The sequence below is a fragment of the Odocoileus virginianus genome, chromosome 25, assembly GCF_023699985.2.
Source record: "Odocoileus virginianus isolate 20LAN1187 ecotype Illinois chromosome 25, Ovbor_1.2, whole genome shotgun sequence".
NCBI lineage: Eukaryota > Metazoa > Chordata > Mammalia > Artiodactyla > Cervidae > Odocoileus > Odocoileus virginianus.
The window spans coordinates 2,869,961-2,882,555 of NC_069698.1; the positions used below are offsets into that span (position 1 = coordinate 2,869,961).

At 38.4% G+C, this 12,595-nt stretch overlaps 1 pseudogene; it reads right to left on the reverse strand.

The window, feature by feature from the left end:
* Positions 1–11,430: 11,430 nt before the first annotated feature.
* LOC139031156 (U6 spliceosomal RNA) lies at positions 11,431–11,529 on the reverse strand (annotated as a pseudogene).
* Between the last annotated feature and the right edge of the window lie 1,066 nt (positions 11,530–12,595).

Below are 12,595 nucleotides of genomic sequence, written 5' to 3' on the forward strand. Positions count from 1 at the left end.
AATCCGCACAACCTGTGCTGTAGGAATTACTGCAGACAAATTCCATTTAGTAGAGAGCTATTCCTTTCATGGAAGGAGAACTGAATCTGACTGTATGAGGGATGCACGCAAAGGGCCATGGGAGTGTTTTTCCTTACCTCATCTACTGGCAATCGCCATTGGCTTCTTTTCAAATCAGAAATTGTAACATATACCCACTCATACTTTCTGCAAACTACTATACAAACAACTGTTGGTCACTTCCCCCTAAGCTATTTAAGTTGACCTTCATGTGTCAAAGGGCCTCCATCGATCCCTGACTGGCTTCTGAACTCTCCCATTACTGAATTCCTTCCATCAGTTTTTTGACAGTGCTCATTTATCATAAAATGTGTATTTCCACATCTCTTGTGAACTCTGCCACGGCGTCTTGTGACATCTCCAACACTATCAATTTATTTGCTATTCATCAGCCATTAAGAGGTCACCCTGTTCAACAAAACATGAAATAATGGAAGAAAAAAGATCATATCAGAGTAAACAAATTGACTGGGAGCATGTGATATTGCTTACTCTATATGTTGGTTGATGGGTCACAAGAAAAATATGTATTTTAACTGCTCAGTAGAGTAATAAAAAATCCATTCTTCTCTTAAGAAATATAAAACTATTCCTGAGGCAGTCTAGAACAAGCAAGTACCATATAGGTCAAAAATAAATGAGGAATGTTATGCTTAGAGGAGATGTAAGTGGGGCAGAGATGGTGAAATGACTCAAGGCCACTTTCCTAAGATTAGAGTCAAGATTGGAACCCAAGTCTGGTGGCTAAGATGGTAAAGAATCTGCTTGCAATGCGGGAGACCAGAGTTTGATTCCTGGGTCAGGAAGATGCCCGAGAGAAGGGAATGACAGCCCACTCCAGCATTCTTCCTGGAGAATCTCATGGACAGCGGAGCCTGATATATATATATATATATATATATATATGTGTATATATATATATATGTATATATATATATATGTATATATATATATATGTATATATATATATATATACACACAGACTTTATTCCAAATTCTAGAGGCTGGCTTGTTTCACACCTGTTTTTGTGTATCATGTCACTTGTCTTAAAGTCTCAACAGAAAATTTTACCTTAACATTCCCTTATATATTCAAAGCTTGGGTTGATTAAAATTGTATCTTCACTTTTCAGTTCTATACATTGAAATAACAAAATTTGAAGATTGATAAATTTTACATTCTCTTAAATTTTACCTTCTTCAGTTTATGGTGTGAATTTTATGAACTGGAAAGAAAATGCCGAGCGTACATTAGAGTCCCTGTTAGGTGGTTTTACACTTGATTTTGCTAATCAGGCAAACTTTTCTTCTTTAATTGAGCTCAGAGCCTGGCTGCAGTTTGCCCAGAGGCATGGGAACTTCAATTGCTCAGTCATTCCACACCTTACACATCGAGTTTCTGATCTCAGTTTGATAGTTTCTATTTGGGTAAGAGGGGGCCCTCATATTACATCTTCTTCCAACCAAATATAAATATTTGATTTGAATAAGGTTATGATTACTTTGTACAAATGTAACTCATGAATGCATTGGTGACTATGAATTTTAGATATTTGTGAGGCCTCCATGTTGACAGGCTAAGTCACTGGTGGTTTTACTTTCTTGTACTGTAGAGTTTACAGTTTCCACAGTATATCATCACAAGTGCTTATTAGCAATAATAGCAGCTTTCTTTTCCATTCATAGAGATACTCTAATATTTGCATTTTCTGTAATGAGAATTAGAGTTGCTTAGAAGAATTTTTGCCTTTGAGGAAAAGCTTTTAAGAGATTACCCATAGGCTAGAGATAACTGCATAGAAAAAGAACTAGACCAAGACTCCAGAGACTTGGATTAAAGATCAGGAATGCTTGAGAGAAACTAGGAAACTATGCTATTATCCTAATTTTTAATATTATTTTTAATGGTTTTAAAATCTTTTTTTTTCTGTGTAAATATATTCTCTTTTAGAGTGCCTCAAAGTAATGTCTAATATTATTTAGTATATAAATAGATAATCCCATAATTTATTTAAGCTTTTACAGTTTTCAAGGAACTGTAATCAATATAAACCTAGGAATATCAATTTTTTTGCAAGTACAGTGTTTATAAATCACATCAATTTAGTCAAACACACTTTTTATTTAGAAAAAATCATCCAGCATTACAAAATGATAACGTAAAAGATAGAAATTGTCTGTAGGCATTGTATTAACCACTGTTTATAGTTTAGTATACATTTCCCTGATATTTATTTTTCTAAACATTTACTTGTGGTGATTTTTTTCCTTTTTAAACAAAAATAGAACATCATTATCCATGCAGTTTTTTCATATATTGATAGCTCTTGAATAACCTCTTGTGTTTACATTATGTTGAATCTATTTCATCTTTTAAATTGCTACACAGTGTTCTAGAGTTCATTCAGTCAGTCAATTATTGATAGACATTTAGATTGTTCCCAGTGTTTCTTTAATATGATTGAGACTGCATAGATTTTCTCAAATACTTATGTTTGGAATTTCTGCAAGTACATCTGAAGGATAAATTTCTGTTTAGAATATATGTGTTTTAGAATAAGAGCATTTGCAAATTTAAAAGGCATTCCCAAATTGTCTTCCAAAAAAGGTTATATCAGTTTCCACTACCATCAGCAGTGCATAATCAGAGTTTGACAAACTACTTATTTTCTTATCCTTTTTTCAACATGTGTAAAATGAGTTGGCTGGAGCAAATGCTTTTATATTCTTGCATGATTGTCTTCTGATTGTCTCCCACCATGGTTGGCAAACTCCTAAGGTCGGGCAGTGTGGCTTGCTCAACTGTAATTACTTAGTGTATAGCACATTGCCTAGCACATAGTACATCAGTGATTAGAATGTGTGAGATAACAAAATACACGTGTGTGTGTGTGTTCTAATGAGGTAACTCTTGGTGGGCTCCTGGATGGGTGCTGGTCACCAGAAAGGTGAAGCCATGATTAGAAACTTGGAATTTTCAACCCTACTCCGCATTCTCCAGAGAAAGGAGAGGAGCTGGAAATGAAGTTAATGATCCATCATGCCTAGGTGATGGTGCTTCCATACAAACCCCTGAAGTGAGTCTGAAGGGCTTCTGGGTTGGTGGTTGCTTAGAGGAGCTAGGACTCTAGTGCTCTGGGGGAGAGCATGGAAGCTCTGTGCCACTTCCCTACACGTCTCGTTCATCTGAATGTTAATCTGTATCTTTTATTATATCCTTTTACAGTAAACCAGTCATCAGCAAGATTTCTGCTTTCCTTAATTCTGTGAGCTGCTCTAGCAAATTAATTGAACCCAAGGTGAGGGTTTTGGGAATCTCCGATTTATAGCTAATGGCTCAGAAACACTGACAAACTGGACTTGCTGTTGAAGTTAGGCTGGGGAGCAGTCTAGTGGGGCAGAGCACTGCTGAAGCTATGTGTCTACTGATTCCTCAGGGTGGATAGTGTGAGAGGTGAGTTAAATCGGAGGACACCCCGCCAGTGTCACAGGACTGCTTGGTATGGGAACAGTTCCCACACATTTAGTGACCGGCAGCCTCAGAAGGGAAGTGTTCATGTGAGTGGCAGAGGGGAGACTCACAGGAGGATGAGTTTTCCCTGCTCAGGAAGGCTCTTGAATACCTACAGCCCTTACATAGTGTCTTTCAACTGGTGATGACAGTAGGTTGAAAATAAAACTGTCCCCTTTTATAAAGATAGGCAAAAGATCAAGAAAATTTTAGTGTATCCCATCATGAGGAGAGCTAAGTCAACTCCTTTTTCTAGATGGTCTTAAGACTACTGCCTCCCTCTGATTGAATCTGAGACTATTTGATCAATTAAAGGAAATGTTTTCAGATGTTTATTATAAAGTTTGAACAGGGCTTCCATTTTTCCCAGTGACAGTTTTAGATTTTTATATCTATTCTTCTCTGTGATGACAGTAATATTTTGGGTTTTCATGAGAATTTCTAACAGTAGACGGCAGAAATACAAGCCTGCAATTACTGCATATTCTTTTAGTTCAGCATAATGTGAATTAGGAAGCATAGGACTTCCCTCATAGCTCAGTCGGTAAAGAATATGCCTGCAATACAGGAGACTGGGGTTCGATTCCTGGGTCGGGAAGATCCCCTGGAGAAGGAAATGGCAACCCTCTCCAGTATTCTTGCCTGGAGAATCCCATGGACAGAGGAGCCTGGCAGGCTACAGTCCATGGGGTCACACGAGTCGGACATGACTTAACAACTAAAGAGAGAGAAAGAGAGAATGTAAATGCAAGAAGGGAATGTTATATTGGAATCCCTAAATGGGATAAGCAATGGTGAAAAAAGTTTTTGACTTGGAGAGACATACAGAGTATTTTTCTTGGCCCTCAAAGGTAATGGAAAATGTGTCATACTGGGATCAGGTAGACTTGGTCCTACCAGTTATTATCTCTGAGTCAGAATACGTCTGTTTCCTCATCTATAAAATGGGAATAATTATATTACCTACATATGAGGCTTATTAGAGATTTTTCTGAAAATCAGCCAATCTTCATCTCTGAGGTCCAGTCCTCCTCTGAAAAGTATTCTTGCCTCTCTTCTCCCATAAGATAAGGTAAAATTACCTTGTCTCTGGGCATTCCCCCACCCCCACTCTACACCAGGACTCTCTTACTATCATTGCATTTCTTATTGTATTGAAATTGAATCTACATATACCTGCCACTTGCCTGTGATATCCTTATAGACTGTGATATCCTTATAACCTTTATGTCTTCAGCACTTAGAGAACCTACTCATCAAAGAGTATGAGTTCAGTAAATGTTAAATAAATGAATGACATATTTCAGGTGCTTGCTTGGCACTTAAAATATTTTGTTCTTGACTTCTTTTGTAAATTTGCATCTCCAACATTTTTTATCAAGGAAAAGATTTATCTTTTGTTTATGATGCTTTATTAAAATGCAGGATTAGTACTGTTTTTGGACCCATTCTAGGTAATTAGATACACTGTGAGAGATGTGGTTCATGGAAGGTTAAGATTTATAAAACTACACGAATAACAGGATGACCTTTAGTCATAGCCTATGCACATACATCCAGAAAAAAATAATTATTTGACCTTTTTGTCCATATTTTTTGTAAATATATAACTTGATAGTGCCAATTTAGATCCTCAAAGCTATGTTTTGGAGACTTTTTTTCTGTTTGTCTCAACTGCCTTATTTCTCTGTATTACAAATGCAGTGAAATGATGTTAATTCTGTGCTTAATTATGCTTAGCATAATATATATGCAGCCCAGTGTTTATCAGTTGGATATAACAAAAATGCTGTTGTTTCATTCCACCTTCCTTCTGCTTATCATCTGTTGAGTTTTGAAAACAGCTGGGGTTGTTCCATGTGAATGGAAACAATTTTAAGGCTGTACAATAAATGCCTTCTCTCTCAACATGATCTTATATCAACAGTAATCTTTGCTTTTTAAAGTTTTCATGCAAACTTTTAACCCGGTTTTTGCTATCCTTTCCGATCAGAAGAAATCTATTAGATAAAAAATGTTTACATTTGAATTTTTCAAAGGCATGCATATTTCATCCATTGAAACAAGAACTTCCATCTCTCAAAATTGACTATTAAAGTCTGTCTGGCATGTGTTGATTCATGTTGACATAAAAGACCATCTTAATATGATGACTGGGTTTTTATGGCTTCAGTTCAGTTCAGTCGCTCAGTCGTGTCTGACTCTTTGCGACCCCATGAACTGCAGCACGCCAGGCCTCCCTGTCTCATCACCAACTCCCGGAGTCCACCCAAACTCATGTCCATTGAGTCGGTGATGCCATTCAACCATCTCATCCTCTGTCATCCCCTTCCCCTCCTGCCCCCAATCCCTCCCAGCATTAGGGTCTTTTCAAATGAGTCAACTCTCCGCACCAGGTGGCCAAAGTATTGGAGTTTCAGCTTCAACATCAGTCCTTCCAATGAACACCCAGGACTGATCACCTTTAGGAGGGACTGGTTGGATCTCCTTGCAGTCCAAGGGACTCTCAAGAGTCTTCTCCAACACCACACTTCAAAAGCATCAATTCTTCGGCGCTCAGCTTTCTTTATATCCCAACTCTCACATCCATATATGACCAGTGGAAAAACCATAGCTTTGACTAGATGGATCTTTATTGGCAAAGTAATGTCTCTGCTTTTTAATATGCTGTCTAGGTTGGTCATAACTTTCCTTCCAAGGAGTAAGCATCTTTTGATTTCATGGCTGCAGTCACCATCTGCAGTGATTTTGGAGCCCAAAAATATAAAGTCTGACACTCTTTCCAATGTTTCCCCATCTATTTGCCATGAAGTGATGGGACCAGATGCCATGATCTTAGTTTTCTGACTGTTGAGCTTTAAGCCCACTTTTTCACTCTCCTCTTTCACTTTCATCAAGAGGCTCTTTAGTTCTTCTTGACTTTCTGCCATAAGGGTGGTGTCATCTGCATATCTGAGGTTATTGCTATTTCTCCCGGCAATCTTGATTCCAGCTTGTGCTTCCTCCAGCCCAGCGTTTCTCATGATGTACTCTGCATATAAGTTAAATAAGCAGGGTGACAATATACAGCCTTGACGTACTCCTTTTCCTATTTGGAACCAGTCTGTTGTTCCATGTCCAGTTCTAACTGTTGCTTCCTGACCTGCATACAGGTTTCTCAAGAGGCAGGTCAGGTGGTCTGGGATTCCCATCTCTTTCAGAATTTTCCACAGTTTATTGTGATCCACACAGTCAAAGGCTTTGGCATAGTCAAGAAAGCAGAAATAGATGTTTTTCTGGAACTGTCTTGCTTTTTCGATGATTCAGTGGATGTTGGCAATTTGATCTCTGGTTCCTCTGCCTTTTCTAAAACCAGCTTGAATATCTGGAAGTTCACAGTTCATGTATTGCTGAAGCCTGGCTTGGAAAATTTTGAGCATTGCTTTACTAGCATATGAGATGAGTGCAATTGTGCGGTAGTTTGAGCATTCTTTGGCATTGCCTTTCTTTGGGATTGGAATGAAAACTGACTTTTCCAGTCTTGTGGCCACTGCTGAGTTTTCCAAATTTGCTGACATATTGAGTGCAGCACTTTCACAGCATCATCTTTTAGGATTTGAAATAACTTAACTGGAATTCCATCACCTCCACTGGCTTTGTTTGTAGTGATGCTTCCTAAGGCCCACCTGACTTCACATTCCAGGATTCTCATGTTTTTAACTGTATTAGTAACTTAGGAGTTGGATAGTGAGTAGCTTTTGGGTAATATTTATTTTAAAAGGATCCTTTCAGGTAGTTTGTCCATTAAAGATGATTTTACTAAAAAAAAAAAAAAGTTCCTTCAAATTTTTTTCAGTTCAAGGTCAAAACTGCAATTAGAACATCAGTGTCATTATTGAAAAACATTGTAGCTGATGTGGTTTTTCCTGAAAGTTCTAAGATTAAAATTCATGAAAAATATTCTTGGTGGCAGTCAATATTTGTTAAAGGTTAACATATATTTTTATTTTTGGGCCCACCATGTGGCATGTGGGATTCTTATTCCCTGATCAGGAATTGAACCTGGAATCAGGAATTGCTCTCTGCAGGGAAAAGAGTGGAGTCCTAACCACTGGATTGCCTAGGAATTCCCAAATTAACATCATTTTTGAGAGTAGTTTTATAAGTAAAACTTAGGTCATTATAAAACATATGAGTTATGCTTTAATAATAATGCTGCTGCTAAGTCGCTTCAGTCATGTCCGACTCTGTGCGACCCCAGAGACGGAAGCCCACCAGGCTCCCCCGCCCCTGGGACTCTCCAGGCAAGAACACTGGAGTGGGTTGCCGTTTCCTTCTCCAGTGCATGAAAGTGAAAAGTGAAAGTGAAGTCGCTCAATCGTGTCTGACTCTTAGTGATCCCATGGACTGCAGCCCACCAGGCCCCTCTGTCCATGGGATTTTCCAGGCAAGAGTACTGGAGTGGGGTGCCATTGCCTTCTCCGTTAATAATAATAGCCATACTTATTAAACAACTATTCTATGTCAAGTGTTTTACATAAATTCTATATTATTATCTCATTTATTCCTCAGAGCAATCCCTTTTCAGGATGAGGACCAGAAAGTTAAGGATTTTGTTCAGATTTGGTAAGTGGAAGATGCAGGATCAGAAGCCCTGATCGCATGTGCTGAATTCTTGCTCTGTATCTGTTGATATTGTTCATTTTCCTTCACTCGTCCTGCCACCAGGGGGACCCAGGTGATAGAGAGCCAAATAAAGGCTCCAGCCAAGGGCCTACTCTATTCTGAACGTTGTGTATGTTTACTCAGTCAGTCCAACTCTTTGAGACCCCAAGGTGCAGCCCACCAGGCTCCTCTGTCCATGAACTTTTTCCAAACAGGAATACTGGAGTGAGTTGCCATTTCCTACTCCAGGGGATCTTTCCGACCCAGGAATTGAACCCTGCGTCTCCTGCATTGGCAGGCGGATTCTTGACCACTGAGCCACCTGGGAAGCTACTGCTGATACCCTAAATGCTTTCTATCTTCCCTTCTCAGTAAACTTAACACATCCAGAAAGGAATTTTTAGGCTCACTTTTCTTCTTCCTTATAAGTCTTTCTTTTTGTTCTAGAAAATTCTAAATGCTAGAGAGCCTCTTCCTGTAGTATAGGTTGCTCAAGGTGGTAACATGGACTAGTGCCATGATTTCTTCCTTTTCTTTATTTCCTTCTGATCCTCTGTCTTTGTCAACACTGACTGGCGTGTAATAAATGTTCAATAAATGGCAGCTATTGTGCAGTGGTGAGGATTCCGCCTGCCAATGCAGGAGATTCAGGAGACTTGGGTTTGATCCCTGGACTGGGAAGATCCCTGAGAGTAGGAAATGACAACCCACTGCAGTACTCCTGCCTGGAAAATCCCAGGACAGAGAAACCTGGAGAGCCACAGCCCATGGAGTCACAAAGAGTCAGACCTGACTGAGCGACTGAGCACCTTGCTGCTATCCAGGTTCTGGGGCTCCGCCCTGAAGGGATTTTTGGTACTAACAGTAATTACAGCTAATATTTACTACACCCTATGTACTAGAATCTCTTTCAAGCACTTTAAATGCATGTGCTGTTATTATGTCTGTCTTTATCAAGCAAGGAAAAGGTGAGGCTCAGTGAGTACATTACCTAAGATAACACTGATAACTGGTTGGCAGTGATAGTTCCGGAGCTCAAGTTTTCTGACTTCCAGTCTTCTACTGACTCACGTGATGGTTGTAGAAATGTGTTGCTTAAATTTCCTTCAAGAGAATCTTCTGTGAGGACCATAGTTGATGACAGACTCCAGCTTCCAAACCCTATAAAACCCCCATGGTATTCATACCAAACCATTTTTCCTTCCCCTTGATTGCATTCAGACACTGATTAAACATGGTAGGGCTCATAATACTGGCTTATTCCAGAAATGGAAAGATAATTCAACATTAGCAACTCTGTTAATATAATTCACCTAGAGGAAAACAAATAAAAGAAATAACATGATCCTACTAATCAAGGGTTGGGGAAAAAAACTCAGTAAACTAGGAACTATATGGTAACGTTTTAAACTAATAATTACCATCTAAAAGTTAGTATGATGTGTTAATGAAAACACAATGAAAAAATCCCCATAATGTCAAGCATAAAGCCAGAGCATCACTACTTTTTTACTTGAAAAACTTGCTCCAAGTTTTTTATTTCAAGCAAGACACTTGCTCCTTGGAAGAAAAGCTATGACAAACCTAGACAGCGTATTAAAAAGCAGAGACATTACTTTGCCAACAGGTCCATATAGTCAAAGCTACGGTTTCTCCAATAGTCATGTATGGATGTGAGAGCTGGGCCATAAAGAAAGCTGAGTCCTGAAGAATTGATGTTTTTGGTCTGTGGTATAAGAAAAGACTCTTGAGAGTCCCTTGGACTGCAAGGAGATTAAACTGGTCAATCCTAAAGGAAATAAGTCCTGAATATTCATTGGAGGGACTAATGCTGAAGCTGAAACTCCAGTACTTTGGCCACCTGATAGGAAGAGCCAATTCATTGGAAAAGGCCCTGATGCTGGGAAAGATTGGAGGCAGGAGGATAAGGGGGTGACAGAGGATGAGGTGGTTGGATGACATCACCGACTCAATGGACATGAGTGTGAGCAAGCTCTGGGAGATTGTGAAGGACAGGGAGTCCTGGCGTGCTGCAGTCCATGGGGTCACAAAGAGTTGGACACGACTGAGCGACTAAATAACAACAATTGAAACATAGTTGATGTAGAGTAATATTTTAGTTCCAGGTGTGCTGCATTGTGATCTGACATTTGCATACATTATGAAATGATCATCATGACAAGTCTAGTAACCATCTGTTCCTATACAAAATAATTAAGATATTATTGACCATATTCTTTATGATGTGTATTACATCCTCATGGGTTATTTATTTTGTAAATGGAGGTTTGTGCCTATTAATCTCTTTTACTTACTTTGTCTCCCACCTCCTAGCAACCATGAGTTTGTTCTGAGTCTGTTTTTATTTTATTTGTTTTGTTTTGTGTTTTAGCTTCCATATGTAAGTCAAGTCATCCAGTGTCTGTCTTTTTCTATCTGGCTTATTTCACTTAACATAATATTCTTTAGATCCATTAATGTTGTCACAAATGGCAAATTTCATTGTTTTTTATGACAGAGTAATATTCCATTGTGTGTGTATGTATATGTGTATGTATATATATATGTATGCCACATTTTCTTTATTCATTCAGCTATTGATGGACATTTAGATTGTGTCCTTGTCTTGTCTACTTAATGCTACAGTGAACAATAGGGTGAATATATCTTTTTAAATTACTAATTTTGTTTTCTTTGGGTAAATACCCAGATGTGAAATTGATAGATTTTATGGCAGTTCTATTTTTAATTTTTTGAGGAACTCCATACTGTTTTCCACCAATTTATGATCCCACAAACAAAGGTTACCTCTTTCCCACATCCTTGCCAACACTTATTTCTTGTTTTTTTGATAATTGCCATTTTCATAGGTGTGATGTGGTAGCTTACTGTAGTTTTGACTTGCATTTCCCTGATGATTAGTGATGTTGGGCATTTATTCATGGGTCTGTTGGCTATCTGTACAAAAATTTCTATTCAATGCCTCTGCCCATTTTTTAATTGAGGTTTTTTTTTTGTGATATTGAGTTGCATGAGTTCTTTATGTATTTTAGATATCAACCTCATTGCATATATCTGGTATTGCTAATATCTATCTTCACTCATTCAGTAGGCTGACCTTTGTTTTCTTGATAGTTTCCTTTGCTATGCAAAACTGTTTAGTTGATATAGTCCCATTTGTTTATTTTTGCTTTTGTGTCCCATGCCCAAGTAGATAAAATACAGAATGTATCACAAATTTCTGTGCCATCCTTACTCAGAGGCCATGCTAATCCTCTTGGTACTGCTCCAGTTTTAGCATATGTGTTGCCCACGCAAGCCCTTACTACTGATTTTGTAACATGGTTCTGAAGGTACATGCCAGTACAATTAGAGAGGAGATTACTAGGTTTTTGTGTTGTGTACCTGTGAAGTGACCAGTTTACCTCCAGGGAATGAAACTAGGAAACTCAGGGGCAGGAAAGATGAAATACGGTAAGTTTTTAATCTACGAATTTCCATTTTTTGCTGTGTGAGGTATTACATGCATGTAATAGTGACAACACTAAGCACATTCTTCAATTCACTTGATATTTTCTAGGTGCTAAGACTTTCTAGATAGAGAATGAAATGTTCAGTTTACACATGCAACAGGCCTCTTGTCAAAGACTGGGTTTGCTGACTGGCTACTGCGCTAGTCTCGTTTTGAAGCAAGGGATGCACGCCTGTACTTAACAGGGCTTTGGTGATTTGACCTGTGTTTTGAGCCAGAGATGAAAACCCAGAGAGAGAGAAATAGAAGGGTGAGACTGGGAATTACAGTGAGCAGGCTGGGCAGACTTTGGGATAAGGAAGGAAAACTTGCTAGCAACTTTCACCCCTTTTATTAAGGTATTTATCTTAGATGGATATCTCCTTTGTACTCTTCGAAAGTAGAAAATCATGCCATGAAGTTAACCAGAGCCTGGAGTTCTTTCTAGGGGAGCAAAATGGCTAATAAAGCACAGCAGTAATTTAATGTTTATAAAGAATGGGCTGAAAGAACTACAGTACATCAAAAGCAAATAACTGCAGAGGAAATGGGCATATTTTAAGTCGGTTCAGACTATATTTTACATATTCTGGCTGTACTGTAATGTACTAGTTTGCATGTAGAGCTTAAATGTATAATTAATACAGCTTTGAAGCTAGTTCTATCCACATGATTAAAATTTATCATGGAATTAGCTTTCAAATAGAGACTTTTTAACATGTTATAGTCGATGCTATAAATTAGATCTTCTCTGATGAGCACTGAGTAAAGGACTGTAATTTATTTCAGTGGTATTTTATTAGAGACGTCTTAATTGCTGTGGCAGGTGAAAAGCACCATCCAGTATCTTGGCCAAACATTTCAGTTAA